We start from the raw sequence: 20,273 nt of genomic DNA, 5'->3' as shown, positions 1-20,273 counted from the left end.
AAGAAAGATAGATAGATAGATAGAAACATAGATAGATAGATTAGTTTCTAAATATTTAATAAGGAAGGAATGCCAATAACGTCAATAATTTTTGGTATTTTCAACACAAATTTTAGGCACATTTCAAAAGATAGGGTAGCAACATCAATTTTCACATGGTTACCCTTTACATTAGTAGAATATACGCAAAATAAAACCGAAATTTAAGAGGGATAGGTAACCATCGCTTCCTTATTTTGTCTTTTACTCTTCACATTCCAGGAGCGATGTTTCTGACAAAGGAAGAAGAATTGCTATTTTCTGAGCTGGAATATATCTTATCATTAGCTTTGAAATATTGCTTATTTATTTTTTTTTAAAAAATATTTTAAATATTTTTAGCTCCTTTATATTAAGTAGCTCCACGCCTTATCTAGAACGATTTCTATTAAAAAATGACATTTTTTTTTATAGGCGCTTAATGATTTTTCTCTGTTTTCATCCACAAAATTTAGAAACATTTCTAGAGCTAAAGTAACGATCGATATATCGATTTTTAGGAACCGTTTGTAGGAACGAAGATAAATTTATAAAAAACATAAATAATGAATTTTCTTTTCGCGCTCCTTATCAAAGAATCAGATCACGATACAAGTAAGATATCTTCAATAGTCACCATTGGTCAATCTTCACAAAGACGAGTTTGCTATTCCCCAAAAGTGTGCAATAAACCTACCTTAAGGCCATATTCTGACTCTTCATTAGCAGAGGCGAAATCATCACAGTCGTACATGATGGACAAATAAATAAATAAATAAATAAATAAATAATAAAAAAATAAAAATAACAGTAGTAGTACTACTACTAGTAGCTAACGAGCAAATATACAATGCTCATAAAATATTATGAAACCGGACAAATTGAAAACTAAAGAAATGATAATATTATTCATGTAAGTTGTATGGGAACATTAAAAAGTCTTTAAACAACATCAAAGAACAACGAACGTCGACTTCTGTACATAAAGACGCACATAATAGATGTCAACATCTTGAGCCGAAAAAGCAGAAACAGACTACTGCTGTCTCATGTTTAACAGTATCTGGGCAAACCTTAAATGTCGCGGTCAGATCAGAATACGAAAACAAAATTACGTATTGGCGTTAAAAATAGTTTTATGTTGTTGTTTTAGTTATATGTTGTTAAATAAGGAACCATTTCGACTTCAAATCAAGTTAGTATTAAGCATGTGAACTTGAGAAAAACACAATTGAAATGTGGCAACATTATGTGAATAAGCGAAATCACACAACACCAGGTTAAATTCAGTCGCCATCTTGCTTTGATTTCGCTTATTTACATCAGGCTGACACATTTCAAACAAGCTTTTCTCAAGTTTACATGCGTAATACTAAATTGATTTTAAACCAAAATGATTCCTCGTTTAATATTATATAAACAACAACAACAACAACAACAACAACAACAATATCAAACCATTTTAATGCCTTTCTGAACATTCTTTTCGAATTATGCTCTGGCCGTGACCTTTAACGTTTGCCGATATCTGCTGTTTTACCCTGTTTATACGCCTTTGAAAGTTACATGCAATATATCCAGGATAATACTGCTAAAAGAAATAGTAAATTAAAGAGCTTTCATGAATGGAAGGGAGTAGGGTTTGTGTTTGGTTGGGAAGATATTTCTAGTGTTTGACTTTATTTTTTAGTGTTTGCCCCTGAACGAAGATTAACAAAAAATTACTCCGTAACAGATTTTGCCAATTTTCTTGAAAAAATGGATCTGAACATTTACAAAATTATTTTATTCATCAATTTGTAATTCAAGATTCGTCTAATAGCCATAGGAGTTTATTTGTCTATAATGGATCAAGCTGAATTTGAATTCGGTTCTATGAACCAACAATTCGTATTGGTAACTCTCATACCACGGAACAGAGAGGCATAAGCATATATAATTATTAATATTTCAGCTAATCCGTGTTATTTATTTATTTATTTATTAGCGGACGATTATCTTCATCTTCTAGTTGTTGTTTCACAACGTTTCGGCTAACTCATCCTCTGGCCTTCGTCAGGTGGTAAATCGCGACGGGATATGAATTCTGAGTCTCTTAACTGTATCTTCAGTAATTACTGCCTTCCATAGTTGTTGTTGTCTCACTACATTTTAGCAGTCCTGGATATGACATTAAACTATAACCGATGGTGAGGCCCCAGAGTGCAGGCTTTGGAGAGTGTGGAGCCACCCTTTAATTACCATTGCTTCAAGGTACACTCTGACCCGGACTGGTAGTACCTGTTAGGGCTCCAACAATGGGTTAAATAGAAATCGACTTAAATAAAAAGAAAAAAAAAAGAAAATATACTCTAATAAAAATTGTTCTCGAAAATCACTGGATTCAGCATTAAATAACCTGAAAAAGGTTAATATGCCGTAAAACAAAAACAACCAACCAACTACATTTTGGCCAACTAAGCGTCTGACAGGCTTTGAGTAGGATTGAAACCGCTATCTTCCTAAAACGAAAAAACATAAGGTAGATGGATAGCATCAAGAGCACGCCTCTTTTTCTTTTTCTCTTACTATAAACAAACAGATAAACTAACATGTAACTATTTCTCTGCTAACCGATATAACACACTCTTCTTCGCCCTTTCTACACACACACACACACACACACACACACACACACACACACACACACACACAAGACTTGGGGGCAATCAGCTAGAAACGAAACTCAAACATTCAAATCTCCAGTGTCATTCCTTAGCCTCGGAGCCAGTCCAATACGGATATATATATATATATATATATATATATATATATATATATATATATATATATATATATATATATATATGTATAGATATGTGTGTGTGTGTGTGCAAATATATGCATATATATGCGTATATATACATATATATACATATATACAGATGTATACATCTATATACATATGTATATATATACATATATATACGTATATATATACATAAATATATGAATATATATACATATAGACATACATATATAGATACATACACATATACATATAGATACATATGCATATACATTCATATATATACATATACATATATATATACATATATATGCTTATATATGCGTATATATACATATATATGCTTATATATTCATATATATGTATATATATACATATGTATACATACATAAATATATACATAAATATATGTATATATACATATATATACATATATACATGTATATATATGTACATATATGCATATATGCATATATCTATATATATACATATATGCATGTATGCATATATCTATATATATACATATATGCATATATCTATATATATACATATACACAGATACATATGCACATATACATACATATACATATATACATACATATACATATATACATACATATACATATATAAATACATATATATATACATATATATACATATAAATGATGATGATGATGATGATTGCAACGTTTTTTCAGACAAGTGCCACTCCCTCAGATACTTAAAGTCCATGAGCCCCAAAATGACTTCCATTGCTATAGGACCATTTTAATAGATTGATGTCTTAGGTAGTATCTATACACAGATGATGTTACAGAGTCTTAGCTTTGTACTACAGCAAAGTTTCTCTCTCGGTTCAAAATGTTGTCATCCAGCAACAAGCAAGAGCAAGATAGCCAGCAACAAGTTAAACTGCAGACCAGCTTAATTCGGGTACTGGTCTCTTGCTATATGTTTTTTTAAATCGGAGATTTGCTTCTCCTAGAAAGGTTGCCTTCATCACGGCTTACGGGAGCCCTCTCCACCCCAACACACACATACATACACACAAACACACACGGTGCTAGTTGGCCGTTGACCCCGAAAAAGGGTTCATTCGCCGTTTGGAAGGTCTTGTTTTTAATCTTTCAGGGAGACTAGCCACCGTCCTCACCAAACAAGTTTGGTGGGGGAACCAATTTAGTCGCCGGTGACCCGACCATGAGGCAGGTAGTACTGGGTTACATGGTACCAGTAGCATATGACATGACCTGACATATAAATAGATACATATATACATACATATACACATATACATATATATATATATATACAAATATATAAGAATATATATACATATAAACATATATACAAGCATATATATATGTATATATATTCATATATACATACATACATATGCATATACACACACACACACACACACACACACACACACATATATATATATATATATATATATATATATATATATATTCACCTGTCATTCCTGTTTTAAAAGATTGAATCGCTTGATGGTCGAAGACAAGATGCAAGCAAGCAAGCAAAGACGCCCGGACAGTCCACAGAGTTTAATAATTATATAGATTTACTGGTTTAAAACATTTTATGATTTTCCTCACGTATGATTGACCTTACTGAATCCAATTGTTTTTGTCTCGAGGCGAGTCCCAGCTGCTGCTTCTATATGTCTAAGTAATAATGGAAGCCCTTTTGTTTGTTCTAAATGATCGAGTGTCTTTCTTAAGATATTTGTGTAATAAAAAGAAAAAGCAAGCAAAGGAGTCAAGGTTGGATATTGTGCGATGAAAAGTTCAGTGAAATATGAGCTAAGGTAAATAAAAAATAAAAAAAGTTTCTCTATTGTTACAAAAGCACTTCTTTCTTTTTGTGTCACTGATCTTAATTGGAAAACACTTGTGTTTTTGTTACTGTTTCTTCACGCGTTTCTTAGTTTACCCTTTAATTTTCTGAAAATTAATTTATTGTTTTACCATGAAATTTCGCGTAAAGTTTTTTGCGGCCAAAAGTTAGGACTAATGCTTATTTAACCCGTTAGTAACTACGGCCTTTTTTTTGGCAAAAGTGTGGCATAGTTAACAACAGAAAATAGAGATAAACAAATATAGAGCAAATAACTAAAAAATAGCTAAACAAGTCAGTGTCAATATGTTACTTCTTTATTTTAAATAAAGAAAACATTTAAAATGGTTTAAGTGAGTTATAAATGATCGGTCAACAATTAAAGTTTTAAAGCTTTCTGTGACAGTTATTAGTTGTAATTCGTTTTCAATTTTCGATTTTTTTAATTGTTAAAAATACGTCATAGAAGCTAAAATCAAGAAAATGATCGCCATCAGTCATTTCTTTTACAAACCACCGAGTCTATGATACTAACTTTGAAATACAAAAATACCCCCCTACTAAATTCAGATTCATAAAACTATACGCATCAATAGAAATTAAATGTTCTTGCGTTTAGTAAAAGTTGTTTTGTAGGTATTTTCTCTCGTTTTTGTGTTTGGGTTTTGTGAGCTATGCTACACTTTAGCATTAATTTTAAAACCAGCAGCATAATTCTGCATTTTTCAGAGATATCTATTCTTAGTCATAAAGATGGGAATGTCTTTCAAATATCGCACCTACTATCTGATATACAATGGTAACACTGGCGTTTCATTTTTTAGTAAACTGTGAACATCTAGAGCGGAAGTATACAATCAGATTTATCTATTACTAGCAGGCAGCCCGGCGTTGCCCGATCGTAAGATACGCTGAAAAATGACATTTTAATTCATGCAGATAACGTATTTATTATTATTATAGACACAATTCTCTATAGATTATTATGTTGAAACTAATATGTAGTATATATATATATATATATATATATATATATATATATATATATATATATATATATATATATATAACTATGGAACTTTCTTGCATAGATTCGACTGAGGAATAAGAACGACAATTCGAAAAATTGGAAAATTACAAAAAAGCTCATTAAGCAAAAATACTCCGTGCTATTTAACAATACTTGTCTGAATGAAGATATGTAGCCTAAATACACAAATGTCACTAAGAAGGTTATTTTTGTTGAGATGGAATTCTTATTGTATTCTTAGTATCACTCGTACTTTATTTCCTTTGCGATCACGTGTGCAAAGGAGAAAAATATTGATGATACTAAGAATGGATAGTGGATAATAGTATTATTATAATCAATTCTAAATTGCACTCTCCTAGCGGTTGAAGGTTCAATTCCTAGTATGGGTGATACTAAGAATACAATTATAAATCAAAGACTTCTAAGCAGTCATAGTAAATGGAACAAGAAGAAAAAAAAGCTATTTCTGTGGATTAAAGAAAGAAATTCAAAATTTTGTGTAGATTCCCGGGTTCAACAAGAGGCACTTGATAAAGGTCAGATGTTACGTCAGCCTAAGATGTAATAGTCTGAAACACCCGCATAATAAACATTATGAATCCCCATCTAAAGAAAAGCCAAATGATACAGCCATAATATATATATATATATATATATATATATATATATATATATATATATATATATATATATATATATATATATTTATATATAACACGGAAATTACATAATTGTCGATGCAATAATTTATTTCAACCTTATGGTATTTTCAAACATCTAAACTAGACAATTACATTTTTGATACTGAAATAAAGAAAGAAAAAGGAATCGGGCCACGACCGTCAAAACACCAGAGGGGGTGTTAGTAGCAATCCACTTAATACATTTTATAGAGAGGGTGGGAAGGATTTTTTAAAAGAAAAAAAAACAAAAAAACAAAACAAAACAAAACCATTGACAGCACCTAAAAATGCATGTTATTGCTCTGTTTACCACATTGAGCTTTCATACCCGGATTTCCTCTGGAATTATTCCATTATAACACTATATATATATATATATATATATATATATATATATATATATATATATATATATATATATATATTATCACAGTGATTGTGTATTTATACATTTGATTTAAGAAACGCTAAATTCGCCCATTTATAAAAGGGAAAAAGTCTGTTTATTTGTTGCTATTAAAATCGATATGTCATGAATAGGGCAACGACAACAGAATATTCTTCTTTTTTGTGTTGACTCTTGAGTGTATATCCGACACAGTTAGACTCAGTTAATCAACCGAGAACCACATCGCCTTATATAAAAGCATATAAGATATCAACGGATACACACTCAAGAGTAAAAACAATGAAAAGAATATGCTGTTGTCCTAGTCCTATGTATGATATGATATGAGTTAGAAAATTCAAGTGAGTTTAAATAAGAGTTATACTTTTAAAGACATGTAACAACCCTTTTAAACTAGAAAATTCTTAGAGGTAACCGCGTGGTAGTCCGGTATGTTTTAAAAAACTGGCGTTCACCATTTTGTGGTATTGTGTTATTAAGGATATAATATATGAAGCCGGAATAAAGAGAAATAAAGAAATTACAGAAGAAAAACGCGTATATATATATATATATATATATATATATATATATATATATATATATATATATATATATATTACATTTACTATATATATATTATATATATACATATTTATTTATTTATTTACTATAGACACTAATATTTCATCCTTTCGGGAATCATCAGTGAAGGGTGTCACGATTAACACCGGTCGAGAGATTCGAACACGGCAACGAAGCCATCTCTGACTCCATTAGCAAAGAGAGTATCTCTTCGGCTACCGTTAACCGCGAGAAATATTGTTGACATTTAAACATTTATTTAAAAATGTTTTTAACGTCAGTCAGAGTGATCCAATCATTATATGATGATCTGCACATGTGAGCTAAATTGATTGACTTTATTTCAACTGTAAAATGTCATAATGTTTTTAATTAAAAATGACATAATGATTAAATACTCACACACACACACACACACACACACACACACACACACACACACACACACACACACACACACACACACACACACACACACATATGTATGTATAAGTATTTAATCATTATGTATATATATGCATATATATGTGTATGTATATATATGTATGTATATATATATGTATAAGTATTTAATCATTATGTATATATATATATATATGTATAATGCAATTTGTTTTTATAAATAAACAAATACAGTACTGTAAAGTGGCAGTCAATATTTATATAAAATTAGGTAGATATAATTGTCTAGCGCCTGTCTCATTGGTTAGAGCTATAAACTATGAACTAACTGGTTGGAGGTTCGATCCATGGATTGGGAACAGTACTAGTCTAAGCATACAGAATAGCTGTGATAAAGCAAAACAATACATCAGTGGATTTTCGGGTTAGTTAATGTCGTTAAATGAAATCACTTACTACTGAGTGTAATGCAAAGCTCTTTGTAAATAAACAAATAGTGCTGTAAAGGACAGTTGATGTTTATACAGGTGGGACAATAAAAATAAAATAGAAAAGACGACATGAGTTAATTTCTGTTTTATGAAAACCGGTTTTCTCTTTTTGTTGCAAACCATCTACTAGTTGACCGGTTGTGTACAAATCCCAACAACGATAGGAGCCTTCTATCATGTCTGGAAGTTGCACAATGTTCAACGAGCGAGATGGAGGATGCACCGCTGTACAAATCATGCTCTCTACCGATCCAAGTTATGAAAGCAGGATCATTGACAGCACCTAAAAATGCATCACTGAATTGCCACAAATAACAAAAACGTGTCCAAAGTGATGAAGAAAAAGTTTTCGGTCTCGGTTATGGTCTTTGGTGTGGCTTTAAGTGAGGGCCATATCCTGCCACCCCACATCTTCAAATTCGGCATGAAAGTCAACTCCAAAGTGTACCTGTAATAAAAATTGTGGTGATCACCTGGTGCAATCAGCTGGCCGCTGGCAGACCCTGGGTGTGACAGCAGAACTCGGCGCCAGCCCACAAGTCCAAAGAGACCCAGGCTTGACTTTAGAAACAGTGCTACAACTTTTATTTTTCTCTCACTGGCCCCCTTCTTCCCCGAACTGAACCCGCTGTACTACTACATTTGGTCGTAGGTCGAGAACAGCACCAACATAACCTCCCATAACACCAAAGCTAGCCTGATCGCCACCATCCGCCGAGTATTCACTGAGTTCCCGCCGGCGTTTGAGGAAAAGGCGTGCTCCCAGTTCTGGACCCGTATCAAGGCGGTTATTGAGGCTGAAGGCGGTTACATTGAATAGATGTAAGCTCTACTACATAAAAAATTACCTGAATTGATTTTTTCAATAAAAGTTCCAAAATAGAGTTATAGTGTTGTTTTCTTTAGGGGTCGACAACTTTATCGTTCCACACTACACTGTATAAAAATATGAAGATACTTATCAGCTCCTACTATGAACTAGGTTGATGGAGGTGCGATTGATGACTTGAGCCGCACTGAAGAGCTATGATACACGAAACAGTCTGTCTGTAGATCGCTTTCTCTGTGTATATATATATATATATATATATATATATATATATATATATATATATATATATATATATATACTCCTATAAATTTGTATTTTGTTGCGTATTGATATTCATATTAAAACCCTCTTTTTTAAGCATTGCCTGGCCGTAAAATAAGCTTAAATATGATATTTTGATAATTCAGATTTCGTAGTTATTATTATATTATATTGGACCAAATATAGTAATTATTTAAAAAGTAAAAAAAAAAAAAAATGACTCGTGCGCCACCACCGAGAATCGAAAGCAAAACGTTTAGCTTACGATATACTTTTTCTTCTGCCGTTACTGACTGAGCTATGGAGATCTGTTTGCTGCAAGGCTAAAAATTAAAACATGAACCAATAGCTACTACGTTATGTGTCGTTGTTCGACCTTCATATGGCAAATTTCATAAAAAAATTTTTTTTTTAAACTTTTGTACCGATTTTCCCGGGCTAAAACTGCTAGTGTACACACACACACACACACACACACACACACACACACACACACACACACACACACACACACACACACACACACACACACACACACACACACACACACACACACATATATATTATTTAGCTTTATTTTTACTTGTAAGTTAAGTTTATTCTCATAAGAACTGAATTATATAGAGTAATTACTTTTTTTTAATGTATTTTTTATGTATTATTATATTTTTAGATAGTACATTCTGACATAAACAGCTGTTTGAAAAGGGAATACAAAACCTGTAAAGTAAAACTTAATATGTATGATAAATACAAGCAGGACAGATATGAGCACCAAAGAAAGAATAAATTAATGTTACAATACAATAAGAAATACATGTGTTGCCAAGGTGGAAGATAAAGAATGTACACGAATGAGAATATGTGTAATTACGAATTACATTTGATTTGGGAAAGTCTACAAAACTATTATCAGAAATGCGCCATTGTTTACGAACAATTCAAAGGTGGCATTCATTTTGTATTACGGATATTTATAATAATATGACAAGGCCTGCATCTGAGCTGGATCTTATTAACACGCGGTAAGAGAAGCCAGGTAAAAATGTAAGTATGGGTTCAGGGCTGGAATCATTACTCACTCACTGTAAAATGCATATATATATATATATATATATATATATATATATATATATATATATATATATATATATATTGGAATGTGAGATGATATATAAGTACTTCCACAATTAGACAACGTCGCAGCTCACAAAAATCATGAGAGCCGTAGAAAGAAAAGTCTAGTATCATCAGAAGAACATATCCGAAACTCGAGTCACTTGAATGCGAGGTATCCACTGTGCCACCTGAACAATTACACCACATACAAGAAAGTTGATTTACTAACACAGATCAAGCAAACCGCAGCGAAGTCCAACTTTGTCACATACCTACTTCTGAACAAAAGTGAAATCATTCAACTACTAAGAACCTAGGTCCGTATGAGCTGTGACGTTATCTAATTGTGAAATAATTGAATATATATATATATATATATATATATATATATATATATATTTTTGGTAGTATTGTTTAGTTATTTAAACAAAAACAAAAAAACACAATGTGTCTACCAAAGAGTGCTCAATGTTTAGACAGGGCAATATAAATATGTTGAATATGAAAACTAGTAATTGATTTAAATGTAAATTATACATAGTACTTTTACTTCGACGTACCTTATTTTTTCTATATATATATATATATATATATATATATATATATATATATATATATATATATATATAATTTTTAACATATCGAAATTTTTAACTACTTATTTCAATCATTAATTAATCATCTCATTTTATTTTATTGATTTTAAACGTTAATCACTTGTTTTAAATGTAATTAGTCTAATGAGTTAAACGATTTATATCTTCGTAGTCGGGTAATATAAATAAAATAATGCATTGTACTTATACAAAATGTAACTTTCTAAACTACGTAATTCCTAATTAACCACTAAAGGTGAGTTAAACGTTGAATGCTATCATAAAATAAAATAAAATAGAGCATACATATTCTAAACCGAGTAAAATGAGTATATTTAACTGAAAGTCACTTTTTAATTTTTTTAAATCGTTTTTTAATTGTAAATTAACCATCTCATACATATTTTATTTACTACTTATTTCAATTGTTAATCAAACATGTTATAGTAATTTTATTTATTTTAAACGTTTAATCACCTGTTTTAAATGTAATGTTATGTTTTAAACGTGTATTATCTATTTTAAACACAACTAGTCTAATGAATAAAGAAAGGGATTAATAATCTCAAGCAATGAATGTAAATATTGAATAGTATATAATAGTATATGATATTATAATATACACAATAGAAAAGAATATTGTCGATTAAATCACTGGGTGTTGTTCCATACAACTTGCCTGCTGAAACGAAAAGATTGCCAGGGTAATGGTAACTTTACAATGATAACTCAGAAAAAAGAAAATATGTCGTATTTAACTAGACTTGTGTGTATATATATATATATATATATATTTTGTGTACAGAAAGTTGTTAGTTGAGACAGGTCATTGGTACCGTCGGTTTCAAGCCCGATAATAAGGCCCGTTTAAGGTATCCTTATCGAGCTCTCTTCAGCCAATATTCGTCTATCTTATAACCGGAAGTGTGAAGTATATATACCTCGCGAATCCACGTTCAAATCTCGTTTTGTTTAATCCCCCCCCTTTTTTTTTTTATCTATCTATCTATCTATCTATCTATCTATCTATATATATATATATATATATATATATATATATATATATATATATATCGGGTAATGTAATACCTAATTTTCAACTTTGAATTATTTAAATTTAAGATCTAATTTCGAAAAAATGTTTTTTTTATATGAATCGATTTTAATTTGAACCCCCTTTAATTTTAAAATCTCTTTCCTTATGTATAAAAACTTCAAAATCTGTATTGGTATCGGTTAAAAACTTAAAAATTCGTTTAATTATATCGAACATTTAAAAATTTCCAAAAATACGTTTAAAGTTTTAAAAAATATATTTTTAATTATATCGAATCACGTTTAAAAATTTCGAAATACGTTTAAAAATTATTTTTTAAAAACCCAAATCTTTCAAGGTTTGGGGAAGTGAGTATTTATCTATCCTAAGTGATTTCCCTAGTTTATTAACATTATTATATTTTTCTATAGTTTTAAATTCGAAATAGATTATAAATTACATTTATAAAATATAATTTTATATATATATATATATATATATATATATATATATATATATATATATATATATATATGACATTAATTAAAAATCTATAATATAATTGCGATTAAAATCCAAGTTTACCGACTAATTATTTATGTATTTACAATTTTTTTTCCTTATATATATATATATATATAAAAACAACATCTAAGTGTTGTTCTTTTCATTGATCCAATTTATTAGGAGCCCCTTCCTTCTATGTATGCAACTTTTCAAAGCAATTATATATATATATATATATATATATATATATATATATATATATATATATATATATATATATACTTGCGTTTTATATTTATATATGTATGACTTTACCTCAACTTAAATGTAAAAAAAAAAACGTTAATAATTGTTTTTTGCACTGGTATAAGATTTGCTCTTCTAAAATCCGTATTCCTTAATAACTACTAAAAGTAGAGCCGGATATTTTTAATGCTAACTAAAAAAGCATAACTATAAAATTATATTGGGAGATCCCACATCAATTTGTATAATGTGAAAACTTATTTTATCTGGTTACCCCTTTTACTCTTGGCAATGATATAATCCTATAGATTTGTTTTAATATAAAAAGGTAATGTTTTTGATTGATACTTTCAGAGATATTCTTGGCCTGATGATGGGATTTTTCCCTAGCAGGGTGGTCACTGAAACATATTTGCATATATGTAGCCACTATTTTTCATATTCAACAGATTTATATATATATATATATATATATATATATATATATGCATATATACATACATATATATATACATACATATATATATGCATATATATATATATACATATATATATATATATATATACATATACATATATATATATATATATATATATATATATATATGACGTAACTAAAACAAAACACAACTACAACTTCACACCTTATTTTTGGATTTTGTAACCATACCCATATCCATACTTTATTTTAAAGTTTATGAGTTCCTTTTCTTCTGAATGAGTAAGGGCGGAATAAATTAAAAAATTGACATGATAATTACATGAATGATTTTGTGCTACGAAAACTGTGCTGTCAAGAATTGAACATTTCAATATATATAATAATATAGAACTTGGTCATATGTATGCATATATATATATATATATATATATATATATATATAATATAAAGCTGAATGTCTGTGTGTGTATGTGTGTGTGTATGTCTGATCACGAATAGGCTCCTATATGGTTGACTATTTTAAAAAAACTGATTACATATAATGATAGAAGATGTATCGAGACACAGGAAGGGGTATGTTTGATCTTTCTTTTTTAAAAAAAAAAAGGGTTACAAGTGTTTTTGATATAGATGTACATAAGAATACTTTGATAAGTATGTTTTAACTTAAATAAGGATGGTATGATAAAATTGTGGGGTCTGCGTTCGCGCCCGGCCTCAATAGAATGGAAATATGTCACAAAGTTTAACAAGGTTTTTTAATATAGATCCACAGAATATTGTGATAAGTGTTTCAGTGTGAACAGGTATGGTATAATAAATTATGGGGTTTATCTATTTTATTTTTACTTTCATCATATTTTGCTTTGGTTTTGGTACCCCCAAATTCAACCCAAATTTACAACCCTTCGTTTTCATAACCTATCATACTTTCATAAATCAGAGTCCATTTTCTGTAGGCTGTTTTTGAACCCAGTCAACGACGGGTACTTTTGCTAGTATATATATATATATATATATATATATATATATATATATATATATATATATATATATATATATATACGGCGCTCGCAATTTATTACCATAATATAATTCTTACAAAAAACATATGATAAGAAAGTGTATAATGTAAAGTTTTTTTTGTTCGATTTAATATGGGCGCCAGTATTCGCTACCAACGTTTTAAATTACCTGGGAATTGAATTCAACTGATTTACTTTATATGCAAATATGTCATTTATTTGTATATCTTGTTTGCAATACTTTGGAAGGAATTCAATTATTCATAGAGAAAAACATTTCATATTAAGTTAATCTTCCAAACATGGATATATATATATATATATATATATATATATATATATATATATATATATATATATATATATATATACATATTTATTGAATTATTATATTGAATTATTATAGTAACTAATTATATATATACATATATATATATATATATATATATATATATAGTCTTTGAAGTTTTTAACCTTTAAAACTATACAAACAAATATTTTTTATTATTCGTTAGAAAACCATCTAGTCAGTAAGTCATTTAATTACCTGCAATCACTGCATCAACTCGTCTCGAATTTACTATTGTACTAATAATTTATTTTTTAAGGGACCATCAGTTGTTTACCATGAAACACTGTTTCGGGGATTTCAAAACAAAACAGTATATTACATCATGGTTCCCCAGCAGTGTTGATCAAACGCCACCTCCCTTAATCTTAGGAAGAAGACATGCTACAAACACTTGATCCGATTTCCTATTCTTAATTGCAATTACTAACCTTTTCACGCTATAAAAATGAATTTCTTACCTGTGTGATTCATCAATTTCCAAATTAAAAATGGATATATTTTTTAATTTATCAGTCTTGTATTTATAAGATTCGGATTAATCCATTTAACTACTTATCACCTCCACTATGATTAGTATTTAGTATATTTACATTCTTATTTATTTAAAATTAGATATAGAAAGGTTAAAAATATTTTTACATATATACATTTATATATATATATATATATATATATATATATATATATATATATATATATATTGAATGAATTTAATTATTTATACGAAAGTGTATTGTTACCTAAATGCAAGTTGGGAATAATTTTCTCTTTTCATTCAAAACGTATCGTAAAACAAAAACAAATAAATAGCATCTACGTAAATCGCGATATATTCAGCAGCGATGCGAGATAGGCCATTGGTAAAAGTTTAGGCTTCATTCCATGGGATCCCGATTTCGAATCTCGCTAGATTCAGCCACTCTGATGAGTCCTAGACGACGAAACGAAACACGTGGCAGTGGACAATTATATTATATATATATATATATATATATATATATATATATATATATATATATCGTTCTCTATTTGTGGTACTAAAATTATTCCCAACTCACACTTATGTAAAAATGCGCTTGTATATATATATATATATATATATATATATATATATATATATATATATATATATATATATATACACTAAAATAATTATTAAATACCTACAGACACTAGTGTTTCATCCTATCGGCAATCATCAGTGCACAATATCACGATTAACGCCAGTCGAGAGATTCGCACCTCGGCAACAGAAGTCATGTCTGGCTTCATTAGCAAGGGCCCAAACCACTAGGCTACCGCAAACCGCGAGAGATACAAGTTGAAATTAAACATTTATTCTTATTAAATGCTTTTAGCGTCAGTCAGAGTTATCTTATCATATATATATATATATATATATATATATATATATATATATTAAAACAACATGTAAAGCTAAGACCCCAGAAAACTAGAAATATATGAATCTATATGAATTAGAAGCTAGTATATATGTACGTGTGTGTTTTATATATAGCAGAAAAATATATATACATACAAAGTACAAATTTTGTTTATATATACATACTTATATGTATATATATTCATAGTACGAAACTTTACATATATATATTCATATATAATACGAAACATGTATGTACACGAAGCATATATATATATATATATATATATATATATATATATATATATATATATATATATATATATATATAAAGTACGAAACTGTTAAATAACTCCTTACCTGGCTCTTCTTGTTTGTCTCAACACTTTTGCTTCTGTCCGTCTTTTTCTCATAACTTCGATGCATCATTTAAATAAGGCACGATAACGATTTAACGTTTACCTGTTCTATTTTTAGATATATCAACTAGTTCAATGAGCGTTTTAATCTAAAAGTGCAACAATTTTAGTATACATGAAAATATGTCATATAAAATCTTGTTTGTATTGTTTTTCATCCATATAAGTTTTATGAGTCAGTGCGCATGTGCAGTTCTCAGCCGGAAACCACATTTAATCTGGCGATATCCACATAAGCGAGTATATGGTATACCTCGGTGACTCTTTGTTGCTAGGGAAGCAGCTCTCCCTGAAATGGACTGCGACTTGTTGCGTGACCGTTAAATACACAAAAGGACTCTCTTTTGCCAAACATCCGGTTAATTTATGCAACCGGATTTTACGAATGAGGTGTGTCGTCATTCAAAAATAGTTAAGGCAGGTATAAGTTCACACACACACACACACACACACACACACACACACACACACACACACACACACACACACACACACACACACAAAAGTGAGACATGTTTATATATTTATATATAATTTCCTTTTTTTTACTTTGGAATGTATATTCTAAGTAATACAGGGAGAAACATGTGCATAATAGTTTTTTGGTAACTTTTACATTTAAGGTATATATATATATATATATATATATATATATATATATATATATATATATATATATATATATATATATATATATATATATATATATGTACGTGCAAAATGAATATACATTTCTATCTTTACATCACTTAATTTTTAGCTTATGGTATCCATTTGGCGGTAACTCAGATGGAAGACTGGAGCGTTAGATGTTTTGGTTTCGATTCTAGCTGATAGCACAGAAGTTAAGTTTTAAAAACTTTTGAAATCATTACTATATATATTGGGTACAATATAATAATCAAGAGAGAATTTGCGCTATAATAATAAATACGACATCTGTATAAATTAATACATCATATTTAGGTATATCTTACTGTGAGAAACATAAGCAAAAGAGTTTTCTTGTAACTTTAACATTAAGGACGAGTCTATATGACTTGTAAACAATTCAAATTACACAAGTATATTTATAGCACATTCGTATCATTTTATTTGATGGTACGTCCGTGTTTCGTTGAATAGTATACCAAACAGCTCAGAACCACATATTAATCTATAATAGAATTTTTTTTAGACAAGAACCACACACACACACACACACACACACACACACACACACACACACACACACACACATATATATATATATATATATATATATATATATATATATAATTTGGGGTTGCTATTTTCCAAAAGTAGGGTAACCAGTGAAATATAACGAGGTTCATACAAGAGTGCTCAATACAGAAGTAAAGCAGGTTACATTTGTCTTTACATAAACAGTAGTTTGTTGCAAACTACTGTTTATGTAAAGACTAATATATATATATATATATATATATATATATATATATATATATATATATATATCTTTTAAATTAATGAACTTGACATTGTGACTTTATAATATATATTGTCGGCAAGATGCTGAGTAACATTAGAACATTATTTTCTGTTGAAAATTTGACATTTCACGTATACAAATTGAGTTATGTGCATGTGTTTATATATTCCTATGTATAGAATTCAATACTAAACTAATTAAGCAATCATTAAGAAGTTTGGAAAATTTTGCTAGAAAACAAGAGGCGTAATGTGGGCAATTTTTAATTTTATGCAAAGGAAGAAAAGTAGGGGTAGAAGTACTTCGTGGAAATTCAGATACCTCTGATTTTTATGAAATAGGTATTCAACATCAATTAATAAATATTAACCAGATTCTAGTTTCGGGCACATAATATAGGAACGGCCTCCTATTTCAAAATTGAAATATATCTGTTTAGCATTCCATGAATTTCAATTTCTTCTTAAGGCTCCTTACGCATTTTCTTATATAAAAATAATGCAATAGATTTTGATCAAAATTGGAATAAGTATTATAGGATGGTTAATAATCGTAATAGTAATAGTATATATAGATTTGATATTCATAAGAGGATGTAAAAGTGGTGCAAACCTTTCTTCTTTGGAGAATTAATTTTACTAAATCAGAGGTATGTGCACCCCAGAAATTTCATATATATATATATATATATATATATATATATATATATATATATATATTTGTAGTCATCGTTGTATCACAACTCATCAGTGCCGCTAGACCAGCATCTTTCCCAAGCCAAGGATTGGACCTAGATCCGTCGACAGTTCTCCCACTCGACCATGGAATCGACGCCCGTAAATAACTCGTCGGAATGTCTATTTAAATAGACACCCGCCACCACTTTTATAGTGCTCAAATTGCCTGTTCGTAAACAAACAAGCAACGAGCTTCGCATTGTCAGCCAATTAAGTAGCGGGTGAGATTATTTACGACAGTGCTCTACCCAAAGAGGGGGGTGCTTAAAATATATTTGTAGTCATCGACATACAGTCCTGTTTCGTTGTATCACAACTCATCAGTGCCGCTAGACTAGCATCTTTCCCAAGCCAAGGATTGAACCTAGAACCGTCGTGTTGACAGTCGGCAGTTCTCCCACTCGACCATGGAATCGACGCCAGTAAATAACTCGTCGGATTTAAATAGACACCCGCCACCACCTTTATAGTGCTCAAATCGCCTGTTCGTAAACGAACAAACGCCCCGCACACAAGAAATTCTATTAACCAACACAAATCAAGCAAACCGCGACGAAATCAAGCTGTGGAATAAACCTACTTCATTTCGATTTCGTCGCGGTTTGCTTGATTTGTGTTGGTTAATAGAATTTCTTGTGTGTGGGGCGTTTGTTCAGTTGGTAGAATGCTTGCCTCGCATGCAGGAGGCTCGAGTCTACAATCTACGATTGCGGATATGTCTGACTGATGAGCCCAAATGAGGGCGAAACTCGAGTCTTAGACTTCCGGTCTGTTGGCTAGCATGGCTCTTGTGGGCTGCGGCGTTCTTTGGCCAGTGGAAATAATTATATATATATATATATATATATATATATATATATATATATATATATATATATATATATATATATATATATATATATGGCTACTTTATTTAATCACATATTTAATACACGAAGATATAATGTTATGCGTAAATTTTCAGTATTTACTTCAACAGTGCTCAATACATAGGTAGAGCTAGGCAGTAAGTTATGAAAATATATATGGCAGTTAAGTTACACATAATATACCGCGTTTCATTCTCGTTAGAATTTGTTAGGCTTATGCGCATAAACCTGACGAATTCTCACGAGAATGAAACACGAAATAATCTGTTTAGCGTGTGTAATTGACATATATATATATATATATATATATATATATATATATATATATATATATATATATATATATATATTAGAGCCTAAAGTGATGAATCGATTATTATGAATGATGAAATAATTATTCTAGGCTACATGATGAGTAGCGAAAATCTCATGTAGGAATAATTTTTCCTTTCATTGATGCGTATATATATATTTTAAAACGTAATCATTCACAGACACGTGTTTCGTCATTTTACGACACATTAACGTGTCTAGACCTATGAAGGCATCACATTGGTGAAGGAAAACATTTTCCTCTCATGGCATTTATATGAAATGCTTTTCCGTATAAATAGTTGAATAAGTTCAAATATCGCAAAAAAAAACATAAACAAATAAAATGATATCCATAAAAAGTGATACATTCTTTCCACGTCTATTAGCTAGGCTTGACTCAGTGGTAAAGCGTATATGGGGTTCCTGTTTCGCCTC

The 20,273-nt window shown here is 29.8% G+C and overlaps 1 protein-coding gene across 4 annotated transcripts in view; it reads right to left on the bottom strand.

The window, feature by feature from the left end:
- The window catches only part of LOC145293054 (ETS homologous factor-like), a 190,087-nt gene that overhangs the window by 63,917 nt on the left and 105,897 nt on the right, over window positions 1-20,273 (bottom strand). For 2 of the 4 annotated variants that reach the window (XM_080139373.1, XM_080139374.1), the window contains exon 1: window positions 16,409-16,811. The exons of the other annotated variants lie outside the window; for them this stretch is intronic. The gene's annotated coding sequence lies outside the window, so the exon portion shown is untranslated. Of the gene's footprint in view, window positions 1-16,408; window positions 16,812-20,273 lie in introns of those variants that run through there. 4 annotated transcript variants of the gene reach the window in all.

This window comes from Euprymna scolopes, chromosome 14, assembly GCF_053919585.1.
Source record: "Euprymna scolopes isolate OS-2025 chromosome 14, ASM5391958v1, whole genome shotgun sequence".
NCBI lineage: Eukaryota > Metazoa > Mollusca > Cephalopoda > Sepiida > Sepiolidae > Euprymna > Euprymna scolopes.
The sequence above is the reverse complement of the archived record's forward strand: the minus strand, read 5'-3'. Positions and strand labels throughout refer to the sequence as shown.